Raw genomic sequence first — 27014 nt, 5'->3', positions numbered from 1 at the left:
GTCAGAAAACCTTGGGTGTTCTCAGGCGTGTCACAATGGGTATGACACAATGAGGTCTCCATGGAGAAGGTAAGCAAAGCAAATGCTCATCAGATGAGGGTAGTGCTCACCTGGTATGTGGGTTTTTTTTCTTTTTAAAAATTGTTTGAGGAAAGTTTTTTATTTACAAAACATATGAAGGGGTAAGTTTTTAACACTGACCCTTGCAAAACCTTCTCTTCCAACTTTTCCCCTCCTTCCTTCCACCTCTTCCCCTAGATGACAGGGAAGATGACAGGGGATTCACATGTTAAATATATGAAAATATATGCTTAATCCAATGTATGTAAAAATATTTATACAATTATCTTGCTTATGCATAGATTGTCTTCCTAGTTCTTTTTGTTGACATCATTTTCCCCAATAGAATATAAACTTTGCGGGCAAGACCATTTTGTTTTTACCTTTATGTCTCCAGGGTCTAGTGAAATATACGACCCCTAGTAAGTATGTAATATATGTTTGCTCCTTGTTTAATTGAGCTTTGCTGATTGAGTAGTCTAAGGAAGATGGATGAGGTGGGCTACCAGATGAATGATATGGTCACAAAGGACACAGGGACCAGAAACTGGGGACATGAGTAGAAGCACCAGCGGGAAAGGGAGCCAAGCCCACATATTGCTCTTGGGATGGAGCCTAGGGTTTGGCTGCAAAGCAGAAGGAGCTAGGGCCACGGTTAAGACCCCAGACCGCTTCATCCGGTACCTTTCATCATGTAGAATTTGGAAAACACCCCATTGAACGCTGCAGATCTAGAATCCCCTTGTTAATTAGGCCAGGGTTGTCTGTACAAGACAAGATCTGTTTCAATCTCGCCTCTATTTTGCTGACCTGTTGCCTCAGTTTCTTTAACTGAGAGAGTGGATATTAGCACCTACCTCCCAGTGATGTTCAGGAGAGAATATGTGTAAAGTGCTTAGCACAGTGCTTGGTACATAGGAGTTTAATAAATGCTTGTTTCCTTAATAAATATTGGTAAATCGGAAGTGATTCGAAGTGGAAAAATGGCAGAGCTACCAAGGAAAAACTCCAACAGTTCTTGCCCTCAAGAAGGTGGTTTTCTGTAGATGAGACCCTCCAAGCCCAAGCCCAGAAGTGGAAAGCCCAAGATGGAGGATGAGAAGGTGCTGTCAGAGAGCAATCCAGACCTCCTCCTCTTCCACCCCCTGGGAGGATTCCCAAGGCCAAGCTAAGGACTAGCTCTGGAAGCCGGCTTGACTGGCTTGTCCAGGGTCTTCTGGGGCCCTTCAGCCAATTAAGGCTGCATCCTGCTTGGGAGTTAGTTTGGTTTCATTTTCTTGCCAGAGCCTGTACATCAATTCCCAAGAGGTATTGTTCCAGCTTTATCAATCAGTGCAAACATCTTTTGTGGCTAACCTGACGTTTGCCACTATCTATGGAATCAAATCAGACGGGGTTTTCCCATCTCCAATCTTGCCGTCTCCAGAGCACCCATTTGCTTTTCTAGCACTCTTACTATCCCCCTTCTTCATCCAGGGGATTTAGGTTCCCAGCTTCTGAAGAAAGGTTAGATTTTCAGAAACAGAAGTTTGACATTTCAGTCATATAGATTATAATGAGCACAAGTCAGGCAGAAGAAACTTCAAAGGGGGAATGGGGGGCTCTAGCACAAGCCTGTGGGGACACCAATTATTTTCTGGCTCAGCTTCCCCTAGAGGTGAGGGGAAGCACCTGGATGCAAATCTCTAAGCCAGTCCCTTGTCATTCTGAATTGCCCTTCTGGTGTAGAATGGCTGCTCTGCTCCTCCAGGAAGATCCAAAAGACTTCAGCAGGGCCAGTTCCGAGCTTCTCTGGAACTTCTCTGGCTAGAACACAACAGCCCTGCTGCTTGTTAACCCCCACTACCTCTTTGCTCCCAGATTTTCAGACGGTCCCCAGCCTCTGATGGCAAAGGGCCTGCTTACAGTTTTTTCACAATCTCAAAGAAGAACAAATCTGCCTCCCTCTCTTATTCCCAAACCCAGATAGGATAGCCAGCTTTACCCATCAGCAGTATGGGCTAGCTGCAAATAAGGGAAAAATGTTGTTTACCCAATAAGTTTGCCAACAAGTATTGCTTTAGGATTAACCAGCTGGCAAATATAATCATCAGATAGTAAAGAAGAAACTGGGAAATATCACTAATCATGTGGGAGCTGAAAGAATGACAACTTGAAACTTTTGGAAACAGAAAAAAAACATTTTTTATTTTTAAAAACACATCAAACTCAGAAACATCATCTCTCCCCTTCCCCCCACCAGTACAATAAACTCCAAAGTATAGATATCAAAACTCCCCAACAATCAAACTCAGAAACATCCTCTCTCCCCTTCCCCCCACCAGTGCAATAAACTCCAAAGTATAGATCAAAACTCCCCAACAACAATCTAAATCCCGTTTCAAGTAGATTTCCAAAGACATGTTTTCAATATCGCCAGAATCTGGTCACTCTGGCTTCAGTATCTCCTTTGCTTCAGTATTGGCTTATAGGTTGCCTGAAAAGATAAAATGTTAAAGCATAAGTGAAAGATATGTGTCCATTTGAAATACTGGAAAAACCATCCACGAACTGCAATATTTTGGGGGGGGGTTGTATGTATATTTTAATCCAGCTATTCATTCTCTTCTGCCTATAAATCTCTTTTCTACTTCTAAATCCCTTTTTTTAATCTAAAAATCTCTTTTCTACCTATAAATGGCTTTTCTTCCTATAGAGCTGTTTGCTACCTATAAATCACTTTTCTTCCTATAAATCACTTTTCTACCTATAAACTTTTCTACTATAAATCTATCTTTTCACTTATCTATCCATCATTATCTTTTTAACTATGCATTAAGTGTATCTATTCAATCTATTTGTTTATCTTCTCTATCCCATTCATCCATCACCAGGAATCTATGTATCTAGTCTATCAGTCTATTAGTCCACTCATGCATTCTTCTATTCACATACTACTCCCTTTGCTGTCAGGATCCAACTGGGTTGTTGGGAAGAGAACATCACCTTTAAGTCAGAAAACTTTGGGTGTTCTCCGGCATGTCACAATGAGCATCACACAATGAGGTCTCCATGGCCAAGGTAAGCAAGTCAACTGCTCATCTGATGAGGATTGTGCTCAGGCTTTATGCGCAAGTCTTCTTTTAACAATATTTTTTAGGAAACCTCTTTATTTAGAAAACATATGGACTTCCGGACAAAGGAGTAGTGGCAGTAGTAGGAGGTGGAGGGGTAGAAGAAGTAGGAGTAGTATGAGTAGTAACAGTAATAGGAAGAGGAATAAAAGTAGTGATAGAAGTAGTAAAAAGAGTAGTAATGATACAAGTAATAGTAATGGTAGTAGTACTAATAATAATAGGAGTAGGAATAATAGTAGTAGAAGAAGTAGTAATAGCAACAGTAATAATGATAGGAATAGGAGTGACACTAGTAGGAGTAGGAGTAGCAGTAGCAGTAGGAGTAATAGTAATAGTAAAAGTGGTAGTAGAAATAATAGTAGTAGTGGTAGTAAAAGGAGTATTCATAGTAATAGGAGCAATGATAGTACTAGTAGCAAGAGGAAGAGATCTAGAAGGAATAATAACAATAAGAGTGGCAGTAATTGTAGTAGTTGGTGGAAGAGTAATAGTAGTAATCGTAGGAGTAATACTAATAGGAGTAGGAAGAGGAGTAATAGTAGAAATAGTAGTAATAATAATAGGGGTAAGAGTACAAGTAATAATAGTAGTAGTAAGAGAATTATCTGACCTTTACACAGTGCTTCACCATCTCCCGAATTCTATAGATCATCTCCTCAAATGCTACCCCTAAGGCTCAGACCAAGTCTTGTGGGAACAGCCAGACTCTCCCATCCTTGGGCCAGGGAGATGCATGTCCTGTTATTTTGGGTTCGGTACCTGTGTTCCAGGCTTCAGGGAAGAAACGAGATCTTTCAACATTTTGGCTTCTGATATCGTCACCCCACCAACCACAAAGAGGATCTGGAGTGGATGGTCACCGGGATGAGGGCGGCCCACCTCTAACAGTCACCACAACAAGGATGGGGTCAGCCCTCAGAAGGGAATGCCAGGTTAATGTTGCTACAAATGAACTATATAAAATCCAAGAGAAAATATATGACTCATTAATGATCAAATACAGATCTTACATTAGGACACAATGTTGCTAGATTTTCACTGTGGAATCACAATTTTAGAACTGGAAATGTAGTTTCCTAGTGGTCATGGAGCTCAACTATCTCATTTAACATGTGAGGAAACTGAGGCTCAGGGAGTTTAAAGTGATAATATAAAGTCATGAAAGTAAGAAATAAACAGCAGAGCAAAATACCACTTGTTTAATGTTACTTTATTACAGTGTCTTTCCCCTACCCCATCCCACCACTTTTTTTTTTTAAGAGTAAATATGTTTAGTTATAGGTTAGAAGATTGGAGTATGGAAATATACACACACATATATGGACACCCATACACCCATATATAATGAACACTTAGAGGTAACACGATAGTATTAACAGGATCTGTTTGAATCTTGTCTCTGCCACTTACAACTTGTATGCGCTTGAACAATATATTAACTATACTAAACCTCCTTGTGTCTCAGTGACTTTCTTTGTAAAATATGGAAGTAGAAACCCTGAAATATTGCTGCCAGCTCAAAATCCACGATGCTGTGACTCTACTTGAAAACAAATAGTTCTCAGAGGCTTATCCTCTGTGGAGCAAACATGATTGTATCATTCCCAATTTACAGAGGAGGAAATTGAGGCAAACACAGATTAAGTGACTTGCCCAGAGTCCTACAGCTGGTGTTTGAAATCAGTTGCTGATTCAAGGGAGGTCCAACAGTGTTATCCACTGAACCAGCCAGCTGCCTATAATTTTAGAAAAAGTCTTCATCTATATGTAATTGAATTTAACAAGCATTTATGAAACCTCTAATATGAGCTAGTCATCTTTTTTCTGGGAACCAGCCATAGGATGAGGAAAAAGAAAAGAGTTTCCGAACTAAAAGAATTTGCTTTTGTTTGTTTGTTTGCTTTTAAGTGTAGGCTCTCTATTTCCCAGATTATTTGTACTTCTAGTATATATATATAGGGCTAGTCAGCAACCAGGCCCTACCTTGATCTCCTATTAACACTGACTGCAGGAGGGAAGCTGCAGGTACATTATCTCTATGTAGATGCTTTACCTTCATGAACAGGTTAAATCCCGTTTTAAGTCGATCCCGAGGCTTAAGATGCGTTCAATATCGCCAGCATCTGGTCACAACTGGTTCAGTATCTCCTCTGCTTCAGCAGTGGCTTATAGGATGCCTGAAAAGGTAAAATGTTACAGCATAAGTGAAAGATATGTGTCCAATTGATCTACTAGAATAACCATCCACAAAATGCAATTTTGGGGGGGCGTGGGGGAAGAGGGGAAGAAAGAGAAGTCAACAATTTCCCAAGCCAGATAGAAAGCAACCATTTTAGCTTCTATAATATTGAAGACTAAAATATAATAGTTTAATACTGACGTGAAGGCAGTCTCAATCTATGACAGCAGCCCTTGGTATCATGCTGATGAGGGCCCAAATGGATCTCTCTCTCCAGTAATTTATTTACTGATTTACCTAACCCTCCATTGACTCCTTCATTATCTATGTATAATTTAAGGCAGCTATTCATTCTCTTCTGCCTATACATCTCTTTTCTACCTATAAATCTCGTTTCTTCTCCTAAATCACTTTTTTAACTATATATATCTCTTTTCTACCTATGTATCGCTTTTTTCATATAAATCTCTTTTCTAACTATAAATCACTTTTTTTCCTATAAATATCTTTTCTACCTATAAACTTTTCTACTATAAATCTATCTTTTCACTTATCTACCGATCATTATCTATTTAACTATGCATCAAGTGTATCTATTGAATCTATTTGTTTACCCTATCTATCCCATCTATCTATCAGCACTTATCTATGTATCTAGTCTATTAGTCTATTTGTCCACTCATCTATTCTTCTATTCACATACTACTCCCTTGGCTGTCAGGATCCAACTGGGTTGTTGGGGAGAGAACATCCCCTTTAAGTCAGAAAACCTTGGGTGTTCTCAGGCGTGTCACAATGGGCATGACACAATGAGGTCTCCATGGAGAAGGTAAGCAAAGCAAATGCTCATCAGATGAGGGTAGTGCTCACCTGGTATGTGGGTTTTTTTTTCTTTTTAAAAATTGTTTGAGGAAAGCTTTTTATTTACAAAACATATGAAGGGGTAAGTTTTTAACACTGACCCTTGCAAAACCTTCTCTTCCAACTTTTCCCCTCCTTCCTTCCACCTCTTCCCCTAGATGACAGGGAAGATGACAGGGGATTCACATGTTAAATATATGAAAATATATGCTTAATCCAATGTATGTAAAAATATTTATACAATTATCTTGCTTATGCATAGATTGTCTTCCTAGTTCTTTTTGTTGACATCATTTTCCCCAATAGAATATAAACTTTGCGGGCAAGACCATTTTGTTTTTACCTTTATGTCTCCAGGGTCTAGTGAAATATACGACCCCTAGTAAGTATGTAATATATGTTTGCTCCTTGTTTAATTGAGCTTTGCTGATTGAGTAGTCTAAGGAAGATGGATGAGGTGGGCTACCAGATGAATGATATGGTCACAAAGGACACAGGGACCAGAAACTGGGGACATGAGTAGAAGCACCAGCGGGAAAGGGAGCCAAGCCCACATATTGCTCTTGGGATGGAGCCTAGGGTTTGGCTGCAAAGCAGAAGGAGCTAGGGCCACGGTTAAGACCCCAGACCGCTTCATCCGGTACCTTTCATCATGTAGAATTTGGAAAACACCCCATTGAACGCTGCAGATCTAGAATCCCCTTGTTAATTAGGCCAGGGTTGTCTATACAAGACAAGATCTGTTTCAATCTCGCCTCTATTTTGCTGACCTGTTGCCTCAGTTTCTTTAACTGAGAGAGTGGATATTAGCACCTACCTCCCAGTGATGTTCAGGAGAGAATATGTGTAAAGTGCTTAGCACAGTGCTTGGTACATAGGAGTTTAATAAATGCTTGTTTCCTTAATAAATATTGGTAAATCGGAAGTGATTCGAAGTGGAAAAATGGCAGAGCTACCAAGGAAAAACTCCAACAGTTCTTGCCCTCAAGAAGGTGGTTTTCTGTAGATGAGACCCTCCAAGCCCAAGCCCAGAAGTGGAAAGCCCAAGATGGAGGATGAGAAGGTGCTGTCAGAGAGCAATCCAGACCTCCTTCTCTTCCACCCCCTGGGAGGATTCCCAAGGCCAAGCTAAGGACTAGCTCTGGAAGCCGGCTTGACTGGCTTGTCCAGGGTCTTCTGGGGCCCTTCAGCCAATTAAGGCTGCATCCTGCTTGGGAGTTAGTTTGGTTTCATTTTCTTGCCAGAGCCTGTACATCAATTCCCAAGAGGTATTGTTCCAGCTTTATCAATCAGTGCAAACATCTTTTGTGGCTAACCTGACGTTTGCCACTATCTATGGAATCAAATCAGACGGGGTTTTCCCATCTCCAATCTTGCCGTCTCCAGAGCACCCATTTGCTTTTCTAGCACTCTTACTATCCCCCTTCTTCATCCAGGGGATTTAGGTTCCCAGCTTCTGAAGAAAGGTTAGATTTTCAGAAACCGAAGTTTGACATTTCAGTCATATAGATTATAATGAGCACAAGTCAGGCAGAAGAAACTTCAAAGGGGGAATGGGGGGCTCTAGCACAAGCCTGTGGGGACACCAATTATTTTCTGGCTCAGCCTTCCCCTAGAGCTGAGGGGAAGCACCTGGATGCAAATCTCTAAGCCAGTCCCTTGTCATTCTGAATTGCCCTTCTGGTGTAGAATGGCTGCTCTGCTCCTCCAGGAAGATCCAAAAGACTTCAGCAGGGCCAGTTCCGAGCTTCTCTGGAACTTCTCGGGCTAGAACACAACAGCCCTGCTGCTTGTTAACCCCCACTACCTCTTTGCTCCCAGATTTTCAGACGGTCCCCAGCCTCTGATGGCAAAGGGCCTGCTTACAGTTTTTTCACAATCTCAAAGAAGAACAAATCTGCCTCCCTCTCTTATTCCCAAACCCAGATAGGATAGCCAGCTTTACCCATCAGCAGTATGGGCTAGCTGCAAATAAGGGAAAAATGTTGTTTACCCAATAAGTTTGCCAACAAGTATTTCTTTAGGATTAACCAGCTGGCAAATATAATCATCTGATAGTAAAGAAGAAACTGGGAAATATCACTAATCATGTGGGAGCTGAAAGAATGACAACTTGAAACTTTTGGAAACAGAAAAAAAACATTTTTTATTTTTAAAAACACATCAAACTCAGAAACATCATCTCTCCCCTTCCCCCCACCAGTACAATAAACTCCAAAGTATAGATATCAAAACTCCCCAACAATCAAACTCAGAAACATCCTCTCTCCCCTTCCCCCCACCAGTGCAATAAACTCCAAAGTATAGATCAAAACTCCCCAACAACAATCTAAATCCCGTTTCAAGTAGATTTCCAAAGACATGTTTTCAATATCGCCAGAATCTGGTCACTCTGGCTTCAGTATCTCCTTTGCTTCAGTACTGGCTTATAGGTTGCCTGAAAAGATAAAATGTTAAAGCATAAGTGAAAGATATGTGTCCATTTGATATACTGGAAAAACCATCCACAAACTGCAATATTTTGGGTGGGGGTTGTATGTATATTTTAATCCAGCTATTCATTCTCTTCTGCCTATAAATCTCTTTTCTACTTCTAAATCCCTTTTTTTAATCTAAAAATCTCTTTTCTACCTATAAATGGCTTTTCTTCCTATAGAGCTGTTTGCTACCTATAAATCACTTTTCTTCCTATAAATCACTTTTCTACCTATAAACTTTTCTACTATAAATCTATCTTTTCACTTATGTATCCATCATTATCTTTTTAACTATGCATCAAGTGTATCTATTCAATCTATTTGTTTATCTTCTCTATCCCATTCATCCATCACCAGGAATCTATGTATCTAGTCTATCAGTCTATTAGTCCACTCATGCATTCTTCTATTCACATACTACTCCCTTTTTCTGTCAGGATCCAACTGGGTTGTTGGGAAGAGAACATCACCTTGAAGTCAGAAAACTTTGGGTGTTCTCCGGCATGTCACAATGAGCATCACACAATGAGGTCTCCATGGCCAAGGTAAGCAAGTCAACTGCTCATCTGATGAGGATTGTGCTCAGGCTTTATGCGCAAGTCTTCTTTTAACAATATGTTTTAGGAAACCTCTTTATTTAGAAAACATATGGACTTCCGGACAAAGGAGTAGTGGCAGTAGTAGGAGGTGGAGGCGTAGAAGAAGTAGGAGTAGTATGAGTAGTAACAGTAATAGGAAGAGGAATAAAATTAGTGATAGAAGTAGTAAAAAGAGTAGTAATGATAAAAGTAATAGTAATGGTAGTAGTACTAATAATAATAGGAGTAGGAATAATAGTAGTAGAAGAAGTAGTAATAGCAACAGTAATAATGATAGGAATAGGAGTGACACTAGTAGGAGTAGGAGTAGCAGTAGCAGTAGGAGTAATAGTAATAGTAAAAGTGGTAGTAGAAATAATAGTAGTAGTGGTAGTAAAAGGAGTATTAATAGGAATAGGAGCAATGATAGTACTAGTAGCAGGAGGAAGAGATCTAGAAGGAATAATAACAATAATAAGAGTGGCAGTAATTGTAGTAGTTGGTGGAAGAGTAATAGTAGTAATCGTAGGAGTAATACTAATAGGAGTAGGAAGAGGAGTAATAGTAGAAATAGTAGTAATAATAATAGGGGTAAGAGTACAAGTAATAATAGTAGTAGTAAGAGAATTATCTGACCTTTACACAGTGCTTCACCATCTCCTGAATTCTATAGATCATCTCCTCAAATGCTACCCCTAAGGCTCAGACCAAGTCTTGTGGGAACAGCCAGACTCTCCCATCCTTGGGCCAGGGAGATGCATGTCCTGTTATTTCGGGTTCGGTACCTGTGTTCCAGGCTTCAGGGAAGAAACGAGATCTTTCAACATTTTGGCTTCTGATATTGTCACCCCACCAACCACAAAGAGGATCTGGAGTGGATGGTCACCGGGATGAGGGCGGCCCACCTCTAACAGTCACCACAACAAGGATGGGGTCAGCCCTCAGAAGGGAATGCCAGGTTAATGTTGCTACAAATGAACTATATAAAATCCAAGAGAAAATATATGACTCATTAATGATCAAATACAGATCTTACATTAGGACACAATGTTGCTAGATTTTCACTGTGGAATCACAATTTTAGAACTGGAAATGTAGTTTCCTAGTGGTCATGGAGCTCAACTATCTCATTTAACATGTGAGGAAACTGAGGCTCAGGGAGTTTAAAGTGATAATATAAAGTCATGAAAGTAAGAAATAAACAGCAGAGCAAAATACCACTTGTTTAATGTTACTTTATTACAGTGTCTTTCCCCTACCCCATCCCACCACTTTTTTTTTTTTTAAGAGTAAATATGTTTAGTTATAGGTTAGAAGATTGGAGTATGGAAATATACACACACATATATGGACACCCATACACCCATATATAATGAACACTTAGAGGTAACACGATAGTATTAACAGGATCTGTTTGAATCTTGTCTCTGCCACTTACAACTTGTATGCGCTTGAACAATATATTAACTATACTAAACCTCCTTGTGTCTCAGTGACTTTCTTTGTAAAATATGGAAGTAGAAACCCTGAAATATTGCTGCCAGCTCAAAATCAACGATGCTGTGACTCTACTTGAAAACAAATAGTTCTCAGAGGCTTATCCTCTGTGGAGCAAACATGATTGTATCATTCCCAATTTACAGAGGAGGAAATTGAGGCAAACACAGATTAAGTGACTTGCCCAGAGTCCTACAGCTGGTGTTTGAAATCAGTTGCTGATTCAAGGGAGGTCCAACAGTGTTATCCACTGAACCAGCCAGCTGCCTATAATTTTAGAAAAAGTCTTCATCTATATGTAATTGAATTTAACAAGCATTTATGAAACCTCTAATATGAGCAAGTCATCTTTTTTCTGGGAACCAGCCATAGGATGAGGAAAAAGAAAAGAGTTTCCGAACTAAAAGAATTTGCTTTTGTTTGTTTGTTTGCTTTTAAGTGTAGGCTCTCTATTTCCCAGATTATTTGTACTTCTAGTATATATATATAGGGCTAGTCAGCAACCAGGCCCTACCTTGATCTCCTATTAACACTGACTGCAGGAGGGAAGCTGCAGGTACATTATCTCTATGTAGATGCTTTACCTTCATGAACAGGTTAAATCCCGTTTTAAGTCGATCCCGAGGCTTAAGATGCGTTCAATATCGCCAGCATCTGGTCACAACTGGTTCAGTATCTCCTCTGCTTCAGCAGTGGCTTATAGGATGCCTGAAAAGGTAAAATGTTACAGCATAAGTGAAAGATATGTGTCCAATTGATCTACTAGAATAACCATCCACAAAATGCAATTTTGGGGGGGCGTGGGGGAAGAGGGGAAGAAAGAGAAGTCAACAATTTCCCAAGCCAGATAGAAAGCAACCATTTTAGCTTCTATAATATTGAAGACTAAAATATAATAGTTTAATACTGACGTGAAGGCAGTCTCAATCTATGACAGCAGCCCTTGGTATCATGCTGATGAGGGCCCAAATGGATCTCTCTCTCCAGTAATTTATTTACTGATTTACCTAACCCTCCATTGACTCCTTCATTATCTATGTATAATTTAAGGCAGCTATTCATTCTCTTCTGCCTATACATCTTTTTTCTACCTATAAATCTCGTTTCTTCTCCTAAATCACTTTTTTAACTATATATATCTCTTTTCTACCTATGTATCGCTTTTTTCATATAAATCTCTTTTCTAACTATAAATCACTTTTTTTCCTATAAATATCTTTTCTACCTATAAACTTTTCTACTATAAATCTATCTTTTCACTTATCTACCGATCATTATCTATTTAACTATGCATCAAGTGTATCTATTGAATCTATTTGTTTACCCTATCTATCCCATCTATCTATCAGCACTTATCTATGTATCTAGTCTATTAGTCTATTTGTCAACTCATCTATTCTTCTATTCACATACTACTCCCTTGGCTGTCAGGATCCAACTGGGTTGTTGGGGAGAGAACATCCCCTTTAAGTCAGAAAACCTTGGGTGTTCTCAGGCGTGTCACAATGGGTATGACACAATGAGGTCTCCATGGAGAAGGTAAGCAAAGCAAATGCTCATCAGATGAGGGTAGTGCTCACCTGGTATGTGGGTTTTTTTTCTTTTTAAAAATTGTTTGAGGAAAGTTTTTTATTTACAAAACATATGAAGGGGTAAGTTTTTAACACTGACCCTTGCAAAACCTTCTCTTCCAACTTTTCCCCTCCTTCCTTCCACCTCTTCCCCTAGATGACAGGGAAGATGACAGGGGATTCACATGTTAAATATATGAAAATATATGCTTAATCCAATGTATGTAAAAATATTTATACAATTATCTTGCTTATGCATAGATTGTCTTCCTAGTTCTTTTTGTTGACATCATTTTCCCCAATAGAATATAAACTTTGCGGGCAAGACCATTTTGTTTTTACCTTTATGTCTCCAGGGTCTAGTGAAATATACGACCCCTAGTAAGTATGTAATATATGTTTGCTCCTTGTTTAATTGAGCTTTGCTGATTGAGTAGTCTAAGGAAGATGGATGAGGTGGGCTACCAGATGAATGATATGGTCACAAAGGACACAGGGACCAGAAACTGGGGACATGAGTAGAAGCACCAGCGGGAAAGGGAGCCAAGCCCACATATTGCTCTTGGGATGGAGCCTAGGGTTTGGCTGCAAAGCAGAAGGAGCTAGGGCCACGGTTAAGACCCCAGACCGCTTCATCCGGTACCTTTCATCATGTAGAATTTGGAAAACACCCCATTGAACGCTGCAGATCTAGAATCCCCTTGTTAATTAGGCCAGGGTTGTCTGTACAAGACAAGATCTGTTTCAATCTCGCCTCTATTTTGCTGACCTGTTGCCTCAGTTTCTTTAACTGAGAGAGTGGATATTAGCACCTACCTCCCAGTGATGTTCAGGAGAGAATATGTGTAAAGTGCTTAGCACAGTGCTTGGTACATAGGAGTTTAATAAATGCTTGTTTCCTTAATAAATATTGGTAAATCGGAAGTGATTCGAAGTGGAAAAATGGCAGAGCTACCAAGGAAAAACTCCAACAGTTCTTGCCCTCAAGAAGGTGGTTTTCTGTAGATGAGACCCTCCAAGCCCAAGCCCAGAAGTGGAAAGCCCAAGATGGAGGATGAGAAGGTGCTGTCAGAGAGCAATCCAGACCTCCTCCTCTTCCACCCCCTGGGAGGATTCCCAAGGCCAAGCTAAGGACTAGCTCTGGAAGCCGGCTTGACTGGCTTGTCCAGGGTCTTCTGGGGCCCTTCAGCCAATTAAGGCTGCATCCTGCTTGGGAGTTAGTTTGGTTTCATTTTCTTGCCAGAGCCTGTACATCAATTCCCAAGAGGTATTGTTCCAGCTTTATCAATCAGTGCAAACATCTTTTGTGGCTAACCTGACGTTTGCCACTATCTATGGAATCAAATCAGACGGGGTTTTCCCATCTCCAATCTTGCCGTCTCCAGAGCACCCATTTGCTTTTCTAGCACTCTTACTATCCCCCTTCTTCATCCAGGGGATTTAGGTTCCCAGCTTCTGAAGAAAGGTTAGATTTTCAGAAACAGAAGTTTGACATTTCAGTCATATAGATTATAATGAGCACAAGTCAGGCAGAAGAAACTTCAAAGGGGGAATGGGGGGCTCTAGCACAAGCCTGTGGGGACACCAATTATTTTCTGGCTCAGCTTCCCCTAGAGGTGAGGGGAAGCACCTGGATGCAAATCTCTAAGCCAGTCCCTTGTCATTCTGAATTGCCCTTCTGGTGTAGAATGGCTGCTCTGCTCCTCCAGGAAGATCCAAAAGACTTCAGCAGGGCCAGTTCCGAGCTTCTCTGGAACTTCTCTGGCTAGAACACAACAGCCCTGCTGCTTGTTAACCCCCACTACCTCTTTGCTCCCAGATTTTCAGACGGTCCCCAGCCTCTGATGGCAAAGGGCCTGCTTACAGTTTTTTCACAATCTCAAAGAAGAACAAATCTGCCTCCCTCTCTTATTCCCAAACCCAGATAGGATAGCCAGCTTTACCCATCAGCAGTATGGGCTAGCTGCAAATAAGGGAAAAATGTTGTTTACCCAATAAGTTTGCCAACAAGTATTGCTTTAGGATTAACCAGCTGGCAAATATAATCATCAGATAGTAAAGAAGAAACTGGGAAATATCACTAATCATGTGGGAGCTGAAAGAATGACAACTTGAAACTTTTGGAAACAGAAAAAAAACATTTTTTATTTTTAAAAACACATCAAACTCAGAAACATCATCTCTCCCCTTCCCCCCACCAGTACAATAAACTCCAAAGTATAGATATCAAAACTCCCCAACAATCAAACTCAGAAACATCCTCTCTCCCCTTCCCCCCACCAGTGCAATAAACTCCAAAGTATAGATCAAAACTCCCCAACAACAATCTAAATCCCGTTTCAAGTAGATTTCCAAAGACATGTTTTCAATATCGCCAGAATCTGGTCACTCTGGCTTCAGTATCTCCTTTGCTTCAGTATTGGCTTATAGGTTGCCTGAAAAGATAAAATGTTAAAGCATAAGTGAAAGATATGTGTCCATTTGAAATACTGGAAAAACCATCCACGAACTGCAATATTTTGGGGGGGGGTTGTATGTATATTTTAATCCAGCTATTCATTCTCTTCTGCCTATAAATCTCTTTTCTACTTCTAAATCCCTTTTTTTAATCTAAAAATCTCTTTTCTACCTATAAATGGCTTTTCTTCCTATAGAGCTGTTTGCTACCTATAAATCACTTTTCTTCCTATAAATCACTTTTCTACCTATAAACTTTTCTACTATAAATCTATCTTTTCACTTATCTATCCATCATTATCTTTTTAACTATGCATTAAGTGTATCTATTCAATCTATTTGTTTATCTTCTCTATCCCATTCATCCATCACCAGGAATCTATGTATCTAGTCTATCAGTCTATTAGTCCACTCATGCATTCTTCTATTCACATACTACTCCCTTTGCTGTCAGGATCCAACTGGGTTGTTGGGAAGAGAACATCACCTTTAAGTCAGAAAACTTTGGGTGTTCTCCGGCATGTCACAATGAGCATCACACAATGAGGTCTCCATGGCCAAGGTAAGCAAGTCAACTGCTCATCTGATGAGGATTGTGCTCAGGCTTTATGCGCAAGTCTTCTTTTAACAATATTTTTTAGGAAACCTCTTTATTTAGAAAACATATGGACTTCCGGACAAAGGAGTAGTGGCAGTAGTAGGAGGTGGAGGGGTAGAAGAAGTAGGAGTAGTATGAGTAGTAACAGTAATAGGAAGAGGAATAAAAGTAGTGATAGAAGTAGTAAAAAGAGTAGTAATGATACAAGTAATAGTAATGGTAGTAGTACTAATAATAATAGGAGTAGGAATAATAGTAGTAGAAGAAGTAGTAATAGCAACAGTAATAATGATAGGAATAGGAGTGACACTAGTAGGAGTAGGAGTAGCAGTAGCAGTAGGAGTAATAGTAATAGTAAAAGTGGTAGTAGAAATAATAGTAGTAGTGGTAGTAAAAGGAGTATTCATAGTAATAGGAGCAATGATAGTACTAGTAGCAAGAGGAAGAGATCTAGAAGGAATAATAACAATAAGAGTGGCAGTAATTGTAGTAGTTGGTGGAAGAGTAATAGTAGTAATCGTAGGAGTAATACTAATAGGAGTAGGAAGAGGAGTAATAGTAGAAATAGTAGTAATAATAATAGGGGTAAGAGTACAAGTAATAATAGTAGTAGTAAGAGAATTATCTGACCTTTACACAGTGCTTCACCATCTCCCGAATTCTATAGATCATCTCCTCAAATGCTACCCCTAAGGCTCAGACCAAGTCTTGTGGGAACAGCCAGACTCTCCCATCCTTGGGCCAGGGAGATGCATGTCCTGTTATTTCGGGTTCGGTACCTGTGTTCCATGCTTCAGGGAAGAAACGAGATCTTTCAACATTTTGGCTTCTGATATTGTCACCCCACCAACCACAAAGAGGATCTGGAGTGGATGGTCACCGGGATGAGGGCGGCCCACCTCTAACAGTCACCACAACAAGGATGGGGTCAGCCCTCAGAAGGGAATGCCAGGTTAATGTTGCTACAAATGAACTATATAAAATCCAAGAGAAAATATATGACTCATTAATGATCAAATACAGATCTTACATTAGGACACAATGTTGCTAGATTTTCACTGTGGAATCACAATTTTAGAACTGGAAATGTAGTTTCCTAGTGGTCATGGAGCTCAACTATCTCATTTAACATGTGAGGAAACTGAGGCTCAGGGAGTTTAAAGTGATAATATAAAGTCATGAAAGTAAGAAATAAACAGCAGAGCAAAATACCACTTGTTTAATGTTACTTTATTACAGTGTCTTTCCCCTACCCCATCCCACCACTTTTTTTTTTTAAGAGTAAATATGTTTAGTTATAGGTTAGAAGATTGGAGTATGGAAATATACACACACATATATGGACACCCATACACCCATATATAATGAACACTTAGAGGTAACACGATAGTATTAACAGGATCTGTTTGAATCTTGTCTCTGCCACTTACAACTTGTATGCGCTTGAACAATATATTAACTATACTAAACCTCCTTGTGTCTCAGTGACTTTCTTTGTAAAATATGGAAGTAGAAACCCTGAAATATTGCTGCCAGCTCAAAATCCACGATGCTGTGACTCTACTTGAAAACAAATAGTTCTCACATTCTTATCCTCTGTGGAGCAAACATGATTGTATCATTCCCAATTTACAGAGGAGGAAATTGAGAAATTATTTTCTGGCTCAGCCTTCCCCTAGAGTTGAGGGGAAGCACCTCAATGCAAATCTCTAAGCCAGTCCCTTGTCATTCTGAATTGCCCTCCTGGTGGAGAATAGCTGCTCTGCTCCTCCAGGAAGATCCAAAAGACTTCAGCAGGGCCAGTTCCAAGCTTCTCTGGAACTTCTCTGGCTAGAACACAACAGCCCTGCTGCTTGTTAACCCCCACTACCTCTTTGCTCCCAGACTTTCAGACGGTCCCCAGCCTCTGATGGCAAAGGGCCTGCTTACAGTTTTTTCACAATCTCAAAGAAGAACAAATCTGCCTCCCTCTCTGATTCCCAAACCCAGATAGGATAGCCAGCTTTACCTTTACCCATCAGCAGTATGGGCTAGCTGCAAATAAGGGAAAAATGTAGTTTACCCAATAAGTTTGCCAACAAGTATTTCTTTAGGATTAACCAGCTGGCAAATATAATCATCAGATAGTAAAGAAGAAACTGGGAAATATCACTAATCATGTGGGAGCTGAAAGAATGACAACTTGAAACTTTTGGAAACAGAAAAAAAACATTTTTTATTTTTAAAAACACATCAAACTCAGAAACATCATCTCTCTCCTTCCCCCCACCAGTACAATAAACTCCAAAGTATAGATATCAAAACTCCCCAACAATCAAACTCAGAAACATCCTCTCTCCCCTTCCCCCCACCAGTGCAATAAACTCCAAAGTATAGATCAAAACTCCCCAACAACAATCTAAATCCCGTTTCAAGTAGATTTCCAAAGACATGTTTTCAATATCGCCAGAATCTGGTCACTCTGGCTTCAGTATCTCCTTTGCTTCAGTATTGGCTTATAGGTTGCCTGAAAAGATAAAATGTTAAAGCATAAGTGAAAGATATGTGTCCATTTGACACATCCACAAACTGCAATATTTTGGGTGGGGGTTGTATGTATATTTTAATCCAGCTATTCATTCTCTTCTGCCTATAAATCTCTTTTCTACTTCTAAATCCCCTTTTTTAATCTAAAAATCTCTTTTCTACCTATAAATGGCTTTTCTTCCTATAGAGCTGTTTGCTACCTATAAATCACTTTTCTTCCTATAAATCACTTTTCTACCTATAAACTTTTCTACTATAAATCTATCTTTTCACTTATCTATCCATCATTATCTTTTTAACTATGCATTAAGTGTATCTATTCAATCTATTTGTTTATCTTCTCTATCCCATTCATCCATCACCAGGAATCTATGTATCTAGTCTATCAGTCTATTAGTCCACTCATCCATTCTTCTATTCACATACTACTCCCTTTGCTGTCAGGATGCAACTGGGTTGTTGGGAAGAGAACATCACCTTGAAGTCAGAAAACTTTGGGTGTTCTCCGGCATGTCACAATGAGCATCACACAATGAGGTCTCCATGGCCAAGGTAAGCAAGTCAACTGCTCATCTGATGAGGATTGTGCTCAGGCTTTATGCGGAAGTCTTCTTTTAACAATATTTCTTAGGAAACCTCTTTATGTAGAAAATATACACAGGAACAAGTTTTCAACACTGAACCTTGCGAAACCTCCTGTTCCAACATTCCCCCTCCTTCTTTCCACCTCCTTCCCTAAATGACCAGTCATTACATGTTATATATGTGAAAATATATGATAAATCCAATGTATATGAAAATATTTATGCAATTATCTTGCTTATGCAGAGATTTTCTTCCTATTTTTTTTTTTGTTGACATCATTTTCCGCAATAATATATAAACTTTGAGGGCAAGACCATTTTGTTTTTATCTTTATGTCTCCAGGGTCTAGTGTAATATCTGACCCCTAGTAAGTATGTAATATATGTTTTGCTCCTTGTTTAATTGTGCTTTGCTGATTGAGTAGTCTAAGGCCTGATGGATGAGGTGTACTACCAAATGAATGATACGGTCACAAAAGACACAGGGACCAGAATGTGAAGACATGAGTAGAAGCAGCCAGGGGGAAAGGGAGCCAAGCCCACATATTGCTCTTGGGATGGAGCCTATGGCCATGGTTAAGTCCCTGGACCTCTTCATCAGGTACCTTTCATCTTGGACAATTTGGAAAACAGCCCTTTGAAAGACGCAAATCTTGGATCCCTTTGTTAATTAGGCCAGGGTTGTCTGTACAAGACACATCCAATCTTAGGCCAAGGTTATCATGTTAGATCCATAGGATAGTAAGTCTGGAAGAGGTCACGAGCAACATGCCCTGAGAACAACATCTGCTTAATACACCAATAAATCTAATGTTGCAACAACTGGGGGAAGAGATTGAAGCTCACATTAAACAGAAGCATTTGCTTTGAGAAATTGTAGGGTAAAGACCCTTTTCAATGAAATAAAACGATGTGTTCCAATCGTCAAGCAGCCGAGTTCCCTGAATAAATCCAACCAATTTAAATCCAAGGCTAGGAACAGGCCAGGATGTCTGCTAAACTTTGCATGTATCCCAATTGGATCCTCCTCTCAAACCTGGAAGTGGAGGTATTCTTTTTTTCCCCCTTTCAAAAATGAGCTAGCTGGGCCCCCTCTCCCTTGGTGACAAGGCCAGTGAGCCTGAGGCCACATCTGGCTTCAGGCCTGGGATCTGTCTGCTGCACTGGGCATTTGATGAATGCTTGGTGACTAAAACCCAAGAACATTACCATTGCCTCACTGGCTCAGACCTCCAACTTACCCCTCCCCTCAGTAACCTGTCTCTGCCCCGTGAAGCCCAAGAGTGTGCCATGAACACTGGAGCGGCTACATCTCCTTGTAAGCAATGCACAATGAAGGAAAAGCACTCAGCGCCCTCCCATGCTAGTATCCCGGCAGCCGGGGAGCTCCTTCTCTGATCAGTGAGCATGGGTAAGATTTAGAGCCTTCCAGGTTGAGGAAGGGGCTCTAAGCTGTTTGCAGATACCCTCCTTAAAGGGTGCCAGGGTGACTCCCTACAATTATTGACCATTCTTTTATGCTTCATGATTGTCCTGAGTAATGGAATTTTTGAGTTTGCAGACTAAGAGGGATTAGAGCTTGGTGCTGTGGGATGCAAGGCCTCCCTTTGTTTGTCTGTGTGTGCCTTACATCCCAGGAAGTGCATTCGGTGGATCTATGAGAAATTATTCTGTCTGTATTAATAAATACACCCAGGCTTTTAAAGAAGTAATTGGCAACAGAGAAGCAACAAGTGCCTCTGGCATTGCCCACAGAAATAGAACTGGTTCTTCACCAGCTCCAAGGTGGAGGCTGATAGTTCTGTATGGGTTCCTCACAGAACCACAGTTCAAGTAACCAAGGAGTAGGCCTGGGGAGACTCAGCCAGGTCTATTCCTCCTTCAGTTTCCCAAGGAATTCAGAGCAACTTCAGCTTGGAACAGAGTGTCCTCATAAAGAATGGAGACATTTCCAGGAGTGGAGAGAGGGGGAAAATTCCAAGTTCCTAGTGCACAGGTTCTCAACCTGGGATATATCACGTTTATTTTCAAAACTAATTTTAATAATGAATGTCGAAAACTGTCTTTACCTGTATTTGGAAAAAATAAAACACTATTGAGAAAAAAACATTTTAAAACAGCATTTCAGTAATAGTGATTCCCTCGTTATCCTGTTCCTTTGTTTTAAGCATTTAAAAACGTCTATTCCTAGAAGAGGCATTCAGCAGTAAGTCAAAAAAGTCCATGATCCAAAAAAGTTAAGAAAGAAAAGATGATTAAAAGAAGTCAGGACTCGACTTTAGACTCTGTCTACTACTGTGTGCCTGTAGTTGTCTGTATTTGAAACAAAAATTGTTAGTCTTAAAAATGAAAAGGGAGAACTCACCCCTAATGAAGAGGAAATTAGAACAATAGTTAGGAGCTACTTTGCCCAACTTTACGGCAATAAATTCGATAACTTAAATGAATTGGAAGAATACCTTCAAAAATAAGCTTGCCCAGACTAACAGAGGAAGAAGGAAATAGTCTGAAAAAGCAATAGAAGAAGCTATTAACCAACTCCCTAAGAAAAAATAATCCCCAGCACCAGATGGATTTACATGTGAATTCTACCAAAAATTTAAAAAAACAACTCCAATGTTATAGAAACTATTTGAAAAAATAGGGATTGAAGGAGTCCTACCAAATTCCTTTTATGACACAGACATGGTACTGATACCTAAACCAGGTAGGCTGAAAACAGAGAAACAAAATTATAGACCAATCTCCCTAATGATGCTAAAATCTTAAATAAAATATTATCCAAAAGACTACAGAAAACCCTCCCCAGGATGATAAACTATGGCCAAGTGGGATTTATACCAGGAATGCAGGGCTGGTTCAATATTAGGAACACTATTTGTATAATCAACTATATCAATAACCAAATTAACAAAAACCATATGATCATCTCAATAGATGAAGAAAAAGCATTTCATAAAATCCAACATCCATTCCTACTACAAACCTTTGAGAGTACAGGAATAAATGGACTATTCCTTAAAATCATGATTATATATTTAAAACTGTCAGTAAACATCATATGTAATGGTGATACACTGGAACCTTTCCCAGTAAGATAAGGAGTGAAACAACGGTTGCTCACTATCACCATTACTATTCCATATTGTATTAGAAATGCTAGCCTGGGCAATAAGAGCCCAGAGAGATTCCAGGAATTAGAGTAGCTAATGAGGAAATCAAACTATCACTCTTTGCAGATGACATGATGGTATACTTAGAGAACCCCTAAGACTCTGCTAAAAAGCTATTAGAATTAATTCAGAACTTTAGCAAAGTTTCAAGATACAAAATAAATCCACCTAAATCCTCAGCATTTTTACATATTACCAACACAATCCAACAGCAAGAGATACAAAGAGAAATTCCATTCCAAACAAATGTTGAGAGTATAAAGTATTTGGGAATCCATCTACCAAAGAATAGTCAGGAATTATATGAGAAAAATTACAAAACACTTGCCACAAAAATGAAGTCAGATTTAAGTAATTGGAAAGACATTCAGTGCTCTTGGATAAGCAGAGCGAATATTATCAAGATGACAATACTCTCTAAATTAATCTATTTATTTAGTGCTACACCAATCAGAAACTATTTTAATGACCTAGAAAAAATAACAACAACATTCATAGGAAAGAACAAAAGGTTGAGAATTGCAAGGGAAGTAATGAGAAAAAAAAATAATCAAATGAAGGTAGCCTAGCTGTACCTGATCTAAAGTATATTATAAAGCAGCAGTCACCAAAACCATTGGGTGTTGACTAATAAATAGGCTAGTTGATCAGTGGAGTAGGTTAGCTTCACAGGGCAAGATATTGAATAAAAATAACAATCTAGTTTTTGACAAACCCAAAGATCCCAAATTTTGGAATAAGCATTCATTATTTGACAGAAACTGCTGGGAAAACTGGGAATTATTATGGCAGAAACTAGGCATGGACCCACACTTAACAGCAAATAGTGAGAAAAGATCAAAATGGGTCCATGAGTTAGGAATAAAGAATGAGATCATAAATAAATTAGAGGAACAAAGGATAGTTTATCTCTCAGACTTGTGGAGGAAATATAACTTGCGCAGATTAACAGAGGAAGAAGTAAGAAGTCTAAATAGTCCCATTTCGGAAAAAGAAATAGAACAATTTATTAACCAACACCCTAAGAAAAAATCCTCAGGAAGTGATGGATTGACATGTGAATTCTACCACACATTTAAAGAACAACTAACTCTAATACTATATAAACTATTTGAAAAAAAAATGAATTGAAGGAGGCCTACCAAATTCCTTTTATGCCCCAGACATGGTACTGATACCTAAAACCAGGTAGATTGTAAACAGAGAAAGAAAACTAAAGACCATTTTCCTTCTTGAATATTGATGCTAAAATCTTAAATAAGATATTAGCAAAAAGACTTCAGAGAATCATCCCCAGGATAATACACTACGATCAAGGAGGATTTATACCAGCAGTGCTGGGTTGGTTTAATATTAGGAAAACTATTAGTATAATTGTCCATATTAATAATCAAATTACTAAAAAACATATGGTCTTCTCAATAGATGCAGAAAAAGCATTTGATAAAATCCAACATCCATTCCTACAAAAAACACTTGAGAGTATAGGAATAAATGGACTATTCCTTAAAATAATAAGGAACCTCTATTCAAAACCGTCAGCAAATATCTTATGGAACCTTTCCCTGTAAGATAAGGAGTGAAACAAGGTTTCCCACTATCACCATTACTATTCAATATAGTACTAGAAACGCTAGCCTCGGCAAAAAGAGCCGAGAAAGAGATTCAAGGAATTGAGAGTAGGAAATGAGGAAATCAAACTATCACTCTTTGCAGATGACATAATGGTATACTTAGAGAACCCCAAAGACTCTGCTAAAAAGCTATTAGAAACAATTCAGAACTTTAGCAAAATTGCAGGATACAAAATAAATCCACAGAAATCCTCAGCATTTTTATACCTTACCAACACAATCCAACAGCAAGAGATACAAAGAGAAATTCCATTCAAAATAACTGTCGATAGTACAAAATATTTGGGAATATATCTAACAAAGGAAAGTCAGGAGCAAAATTACGAAACACTTGGCACAAAAATGAAGTCAGATTTAAATAATTAGAAAGACGTTCAGTGCTTTTGGATAGGCCAAGAGAATATAATGAAGATGACAATACTCCCTAAACTAATCTATTTATTTAGTGCTATACCAATCTGACTTCCAAGGAACTTCTTTAAAGACCTAGAAAAAATAACAACAGGATTCATATGGAACAACAGAAGTTCAAGAATTTCAAGGTAAGTAATGAAAACAAAAAGGAAGGTGGTCTAGCTGTCTAGCTGTACCTGATATAGAACTATATTATAAAGCAACAGTCACCAAAACCATTTGGTATTGCTTAAGAAATAGACTAGTTGTTCAGTGGAGTAGGATAGGTTCACAGGGCAAGATAGGTGAATAAAAATAGCAATCTAGTGTTTGACAAACCCAGAGATCCCAACTTTTGCCATAAGAATTCATTATTTGACAAAAACTGCTGGAAAAACTGGAAATTAGTATGGGAGAAACTAGGCATGGACCCACACTTAAGATCAAAATGGGTCCATGATTTAGGCATAAAGAACGAGGTCATAAATAAATTAGAGGAACATAGGATAGTTTACCTCTCAGACTTGTGGAGGAGGAAGGATTATGTGACCAAAGGAGACCTAAAGATCATTATTGATCACAAAATAGAAAATTTAGATTACATCCAATTAAAAAGTTTCCACAGGGGGGGAACAAACTAATGCCAAGAAAATGAGAAGGGAAGTAACCAATTGGGAAAACATTTTTACAGTTAAAGGTTCTGAGAAAGGCCTCACCTCCAAGATATAGACAGAATTGATGCTAATTTATAAGAAATCAAGCCATTCTCAAATTGAAAAATGGTGAAAGGATATGAACAGACAATTTTCAGATGATGAAATTAAAACTATTTCCACTCACAAGTTCCAAATCACAAGTGTGAGATACTACTACACACCTGTCACATTCGTTAAGATGACAGGAACAAATAATGATGAATGTTGGAGGGGCTGTGAGAAAATTGAGAAAATGATGCCATGCTGGTGGAGTTGTGAAAGAATCCAACCATTCTGGAGAGCAATCTGGAATTATGCCCCAAAAGTTATCAAAATCTGCCAATCCGTTGACCCAGCAGTGCTACTACGGGGCTTATATCCCAAGGAAATCCTAAAGAAGGGAAAAGGACCTGTATGTGCCAAAATGTTTGTGGCAGCACTTTTTGTAGTGGCTAGAAACTGGACAATGAACGGATGTCCATCAATTGGAGAATGGTTGGGTAAATTATGGTATAAGAATGTTATGCAATATTCTTGTTCTGTAAGAAATGACCAACAGGAGGAAAACAGAGAGGCTTGGAGAGACTTACATCAACTGATGCTGAGTCAAACGAGCAGAACTAGGAGATCATTATACACTTCAACAATGATACTGTATGAGGTTGTGTTCGAATGGAAGTGGATATCTTCAACATAGACAATAGCTAATACAAGTCCACTTGATCAATGATGGAGAGAATCAGCTACACCCAGAACCTGAACACTGGGATATGTAAAGTGAGAGCATTTTGTTTGTTTGCTTTTTATTTTTCTTCACAGATTATTTTTACCTTCCGAATACAATTCTTCCTTTGCAATAACAACAACAATAAAATTTGGTTCTGCACATATATATTGTACCAAGAATATACTATAAGATATTTAAATATGTATGGCAATGCCTGTCGTCTATGGGAGGGCCTAGTGGGGAAGTACGGGAATAATTCAGAACAGAAAGGAGTACAAGGGATAATGTTGTAAAGAAAAATATGCCAGTGTACTGTCAAAAAAAATGTGCTATAATCAAAAATCAATAAAAAATAATGATAACTTGCTGGCATTTGTACTATTTTATAATTATAATCTCATTTGACTCTCACAACAACTTAGGCAATAGAGATTATTGTAAACAACGTTTCACTATTGAGCAAACTGAGAGCAGATGTAAAATGACTTGTTTAAGGTCAAAATATATAGTAAGTTTTGGAAGAAAAATTGGAACTCTAAATCTTCCTGCCTTGAAGCCCCTGCCCTCTATCAGCTGTACAATCTCACTTTCACCCTTTCTGGTGTTGTAATAGTTAAGTTGTCGGCTCCCTTCTAGGAGAAGAAATTGGTCATGGCACTAGAAAAATTTAACAGTACTCACAGTAGGAGTAATAATAGTAATAGAAGTAAGAGTAGCAATAGTAGTAGTAGTAGTAGTAGTAGTAGTAGTAGTAGTAGTAGTAGTAGTAGTAGTGGTGGTAGTAGTAGTACTAGTGGTAGTGCTAGTAGTAATTATAGTAATAGTAGGGACCAAGGAGTAGTTTTAGTAGTAGGAGGTGGAGGAGTAGAAGAAGTAGGAGTAGTATGAGTAGTAACAGGAATAGGAGTAGGAATAATAGTAGTAGAAGTAGTAGTAATAGCAACAGTAATGATGATAGGAATAGGAGTTACACTATAGTAGGAGTAGGAGTAGGAGTAGGAGTAGTAGTAGTAGTAGTAATAGTAATAATAAAAGTGGTAGTAGAAATAATAGTAGTAGTGGTAGTAAAAGGAGTATGAATAGGAATAGGAGCAATGATAGTACTAGTAGCAGGAGGAAGAGATCTACAAGGAATAATAACAGTAATAAGAGTGGCAGTAATTGTAGTAGTTGGTGGAAGAGTAATAGTAGTAATCATAGGAGTAATACTAATAGGAGTAGGAAGAGGAGTAATAGTAGAAATAGTAGTAATAATAATAGGGGTAAGAGTACAAGTAATAATAGTAGTAGTAAGAGAATTATCTGACCTTTACACAGTGCTTCACCATCTCCCGAATTCTATAGATCATCTCCTCAAATGCTACCCCTAAGGCTCAGACCAAGTCTTGTGGGAACAGCCAGACTCTCCCATCCTTGGGCCAGGGAGATGCATGTCCTGTTATTTCGGGTTCGGTACCTGTGTTCCAGGGCTTCAGGGAAGAAATGAGAACTTTCAACATTTTGGCTTCTGATATCGTCACCCCACCAACCACAAAGAGGATCTGGAGTGGATGGTCACCGGGATGAGGGCGGTCCACCTCTAACAGTCACCACAACAAGGATGGGGTCAGCCCTCAGAAGGGAATGCCAGGTTAATGTTGCTACAAATGAACTATATAAAATCCAAGAGAAAATGTATGACTCATTAATGATATAGTACAGATCTTACATTAGGACACAATGTTGCTAGAATTTCAGCTGTGGAATCACAATTTTACAACTGGAAATGGAGTTTCCTAGTGGTCATGGAGCTCAACTCTCTCATTTAACATGTGAGGAAAAGGAGGCTCAGGGAGTTTAAAGTGATAATATAAAGTCATGAAAGTAAGAAATAAACAGCAGAGCAAAA

The 27014-nt window shown here is 39.0% G+C and overlaps 3 long non-coding RNA genes across 3 annotated transcripts; 2 read left to right on the top strand and 1 right to left on the bottom strand.

Moving 5' to 3' along the window:
• The first annotated feature begins 75 nt into the window (after positions 1–75).
• Positions 76–27014, top strand: LOC141547181 (uncharacterized). Its single transcript, XR_012483539.1, has 4 exons — positions 76–113; positions 3013–3120; positions 3824–4255; positions 26906–27014. It is a non-coding gene; the product is annotated as an uncharacterized LOC141547181 (long non-coding RNA).
• Positions 2220–6085, bottom strand: LOC141547183 (uncharacterized). The gene is made up of 4 exons (XR_012483541.1): positions 5557–6085; positions 5230–5353; positions 3787–3947; positions 2220–2536 (listed from the first exon to the last, which is right to left on the bottom strand). It is a non-coding gene; the product is annotated as an uncharacterized LOC141547183 (long non-coding RNA).
• On the top strand, positions 6152–10486 carry LOC141547179 (uncharacterized). The gene is made up of 3 exons (XR_012483537.1): positions 6152–6184; positions 9131–9238; positions 9945–10486. It is a non-coding gene; the product is annotated as an uncharacterized LOC141547179 (long non-coding RNA).

Source organism: Sminthopsis crassicaudata, chromosome 6 (assembly GCF_048593235.1).
Source record: "Sminthopsis crassicaudata isolate SCR6 chromosome 6, ASM4859323v1, whole genome shotgun sequence".
In the NCBI taxonomy this organism is placed as follows: domain Eukaryota; kingdom Metazoa; phylum Chordata; class Mammalia; order Dasyuromorphia; family Dasyuridae; genus Sminthopsis; species Sminthopsis crassicaudata.
The sequence above is the reverse complement of the archived record's forward strand: the minus strand, read 5'-3'. Positions and strand labels throughout refer to the sequence as shown.